This window comes from Mus caroli, chromosome 11 (genome assembly GCF_900094665.2).
Source record: "Mus caroli chromosome 11, CAROLI_EIJ_v1.1, whole genome shotgun sequence".
Taxonomy (NCBI): Eukaryota; Metazoa; Chordata; class Mammalia; order Rodentia; family Muridae; genus Mus; species Mus caroli.
The window spans coordinates 8,983,661-8,988,625 of NC_034580.1; positions in this window are offsets into that span (position 1 = coordinate 8,983,661).

Sequence of the window (4,965 nt, forward strand, 5' to 3'; positions counted from 1 at the left end):
CTCTAGCTGCATATGTATCAGAAGATGGCCTAGTGGGCCATCAGTGGAAAGAGAGGCCCATTGGTCATGCAAACTTTATCTGCCTCAGTACAGGGGAACTCCAGGGCCAAGAAGTGGGAGTGGGTAGGTGGGGGAGTGGGTTGGGGAGCGTGGGGGAGACTTTTGGGATAGCATTGGAAATGTAAATGAAATAAATACCTAATTAAAAAAAATTAAAATCCACACTAAAGTCTCAGTTCAAGAAATGTCACAGCCCATTATACTCAACTTCTAATCCAATGTTTTCCTTTGTCTCACTCATTAAAACAGAGTTCTCATGGAGGGCATGCCAATATCAGCATGCTAAGCTTCAGAAGTAGTTGTTTCCCACACTTCCAGATTAAAAAGTAACCCAAGAGAACAGATCTCAAATACAGGCAGCTCTGAGATACTTACTCCTCTGGAGGTATTATCTTTATTTTCTCAACTTGTTCCTCACATGCCTCATTTGCAAAAGTCAGGTTTCTTCTTGTGAGGGTCAAACCCCTGTAGAATATTCCAAGTACACTGTGGGAAAGCTAGGAGGTAGATAAGGCCTTGCTTAGCATCAGTCTCAAGAGAAGCTACAGACCATCAGTGAAGTGAAGTATCAAGGTCAACCTGTGCAGAGACAGGTGCTGCAGATCATGTGAGTCTGGGTCTTCAAAAGTGGGCTGATGCCAGTTGGTCACAGGACTTTTCTCGCAGACACATGGTGAAGATGTTTGTGTTTATACTTCCCAGGTAATGATTAATGTTCAAGATAAGTTTCCAGGGCACATACTAGCCTTCCAGAACCAGAAAAGAAAATGAAAGAATATGACTGATTCATGAATTCTGGAATGGAAAGACCCAAGGTCACTTTCCTTTCCATCCTCATCTCTCCTCCAACCAGGGTGTCATGAGGACTCCAGCTGCACAAAGCACAATGATCCTTACTGTGTTCCTGTTCTCAGGTCAAAGGTACCCAATGTCCTACATTTGCACAACTAATGAAATCACTGAAATCAATCTAGAGAGATGATTTTTGGTGGCTCTATGCCTCTGCTTGGACCTTGTGGAAGCTATCCCTCTTTAAAGAGCAGAAGGTAACAAAGATGTTCTGGTCACCTGATAGATGCTGTCTTGACTGTTAGCACTAGTATAAAAGTAGGATCATGACTTAATCATTTACATCTAGGGACTGGAGAAGCAGAGTGATGTCAGGGCCTCCAGATCAGACGCTCAGGGTCTTGAGTCTGCAGTGTTAGTGATATAAAGGAAGCCAGGCTATGAATGGCAGAAGCTAAAATGAAAAGGCAATAATAGCAAGAATTTACTAACTACATGTCAGTCAATTATCCATCATTGTGAAAAAAAAAAAAAACTTAAAAGAATCAACTCATCCGGGTGGTGGTGGCACATGCCTTTAATCCCAGCACTTGGGAGGCAGAGGCAGGTGGATTTCTGAGTTCGAGGCCAGTCTGGTCTACAGAGTGAGTTCCAGGACAGCCAGGGCTACACAGAGAAACCTTGTCTCGAAAAGCCAATAAATAAATAAATAAATAAATAAATAATAAAAATAAATAAATAAATAAAATCAACTCATGAAGTGGAAAGGCTTCTTTGGGCTTTCAGTTTCAGACTACAGTTATCTGGACCTCTTACCTTGGGTATGTGGCATCACAGTGCATCACAGGCGTGAGTGGCAGAGGAAACTACTCATAGCATGAAAGCTAAATCAAAGAAAGACTCAGAGAAGCCAGAAGCTCAATGACACCTGTAAGAGCATGCCTTGAAACATATAACTTCCTTCTACTAGGTCTGAGCTCTTAAACTTTACACCACTTTACACGTGACAAGAGTTATGGACCAAAACTTCAATACGTGGCCTTTGTAGAATTTTTCTTTTTAAATCTTACCCTATAGCTCAGTACTTCATTAAGGTGAACAATCTTCTTTACTCTGTTACCTTATTTGAATATTAACATCTTGCTCAAACTCTCTCACAGACTCTCAAAGAACACATCATTAGGTAAAGTGATGGCTCAGCCATTAAGAGCACATACTGTCCCCATTAAACCACAGTTCATAAGTTCCCTCTCTCCCTCCAGCCTGGTAACATGAGTTAACAACTAAGTGAAATCATATAGAATTGGTCTTTTGTGACTGGGTCATTTCACATAGGCCAATGTCCTCTGTCCATGTGTGCTGCAGCATGTCTCAGAGTGTTCTATTTTAAGCTGAATAATATACTGTCATGCATGTCTGCCCCTAAGATTACTGACATCACATTGCTATTGTGCATGTTATTGTCAACATGGGTGTAGTTCTCCCTTTAAGATCTTACTTTTAGGGGCTCAAAGATGTCTCAATAAGTAAAAGGATCTGCCATCAAGCCTGATGGTCTTGAATTCAATTCCAGGGCCCCACAAGGTCCAAGGTGAGAACTCCTGCAAATTATCCTCTGACTTCCACATAAACACTATGGTACATGAACTCAACATAATAAATGATTTTCAAAGAAAAAAACCACCTCAACTACTATCAATAATATGGAGGTAGGGAATAGGCAAGGAGGAACACTTGCTGCTGTTTCATGAAACCACAGTTCAGATCTCTGCCCATTGTCCAATATATAGTCATCTGTTACTCCAGCTCTAGAGAATCTGAGGGTCTCTTCTGGATTCCATGGGCATTAGCATACATATATGCATGCATACATACACACACACACACACACACACACACACACACACACACTGAAACAACAAAAAGATAACACGATTTACCAGATATCAAGACAAACTTAACTTAGTGAAATGGTCACATAAAATGAATGATCAAATGCCCACCTCTTACCAACTTGAGGCTCCTCCATACCGCTGTAAGACAAACTAAACCTTGCAATAGAGAAAGACAATTGTAAAGTCATAGTTACAAGTAGTATGGCCCAACTTTCCAGGACACAACAAAAACTTATTCATTGCTTCCCAGAATTAATGGTAAAGACCCCAAGTAATGTTTATTCTTCTCCTGGTAGCCTATAACTTAAGTGCTATGACAAGAAATTGACACTTACATTCTGACTTAAGTAAAGTTAGTACATTTTTTCCTTTGTGTTACTGGAATAAGACAGGAACAAAACCAAAGATGCTTACTAACACTTATACATAGCCTGTACACATAAACATGTGCATAATTTAAAAAGGCTATTAGAAGCTGAACACCAGAAATTCAAATAAGCCCATTAAAAAATGGGGCTCAGAGCTAAACAAAGAATTCTCAACTGAGGAATACCAAATGGCTGAGAAGCACTTGAAAAAATGTTCAACATCCTTAATCATCAGAGAAATGCAAATCAGAACAACCCTGAGATTCCACCTCACACCAGTCAGAATGGCTAGGATCAAAAATTCAGGTGACAGCAGATGCTGGCAAGGATGTGGAGAAAGAGGAACACTCCTCCATTGCTGGTGGGATTGCAAGCTTGTACAACCACTCTGGAAGTCAGTCTGGTGGTTCCTCTGAAAATTGGACATAGTCTACCCAAAGATCCAGCAATACCTCTCCCAGGCATATACCCAGAAGATGTTCCAACTGGTAATAAGGGCACGTGCTCCACTATGTTCTTAGCAGCCTTATTTATAATAGCCAGAAGCTGAAAAGAACCCAGATGTCCCTCAACAGAGGAATGTATACAGAAAATGCGGTACATTTACACAATGGAGTACTACTCAGCTATTAAAAACAATGAATTTATGAAATTCTTAGGCAAATGGATGTATTTGGAGGATATCATCCTGAGTGAGGTAACCCAATCACAAAAGAAGTCACTTGATATGCACTCACTGATAAGTGGATATTAGCCCAGAAGCCTAGAATACCCAAGATACAATTTGCAAAACACAAGAAAATCAAGAAGAAGGAAGACCAACTGTGGATACTTCATTCCTCCCTAGAATAGGGAACAAAATACCCATGGGAGCAGTTACTGAGACAAAGTTTGGAACTAAGATGAAAGAATGGACGATCGAGAGACTGCTCAACCCAGGGGTTCATCCCATAATCAGCCACCAAACACAGACACTATTGCATAGGCCAGCAAGATTTTGCTGAAAGGACCCCTGGTATAGCTGACTCTTGTGAAGCTATGCCAGTGCCTGGCAAATACAGAAGTGGATACTCACAGTCATCTATAGGAGGGAACACAGGACCCCCAATTGAGGAGCTAGAGAAAGTACCCCAGGAGCTGAAGGGGTCTGCAACCCTATAGGTGGAACAACATTATGAACTAATCTGTACTCCCAGAGCTCATGTCTCTAGCTGCATATGTAGCAGAAGATGGCCTAGTCGGCCATCATTGGGAAGAAAGGCCCATTGGTCTTGCAAACTTCATATGCCCCAGTACAGGGGAACACCAGGACCAAGAAGTGGGAGTGGGTGAGTAGGGAAGCAGGGTGGGGACAGGGTATAGGGGACTTTTGGGATAGCATTTGAAATGTAAATGAAGAAAATATCTAATAAAAATTCTTTTATAAAAGGCTATTAGAAACCTCACATCTATGGCTAGTCACATGGGCATAGCTGGCATTTATACTCTTCTACTATTAATTCTGTGTTCTTTCCATCAAGGCCTTTGTTTTTTTACTTGGTGGAGTAGCTCAGAGTTCCATTCCTGGATGACTGTCAGATGTTCTACCTGGATTGAGTAGCTGTAGTTTTCCATTGACCTTAATCACAGTGCATAGTAATTCTGGGAAATGCCCTCAGAAATGTCCTGTGATTCAGAACATTTCTTCCCCACCCCCATTATGAAATAGAAGAACAATTTCCCCTTTGGTAGTTTAGATCAATCACCCTAGCCAACATTCTAACTCCCTTTCAGTCTATTGACTCAAAGACACAAGAAGCCTAAAGTGGCCAGGTGGCAGCATAAGTATCTAGTTCAATGGAATCATTGTTTTA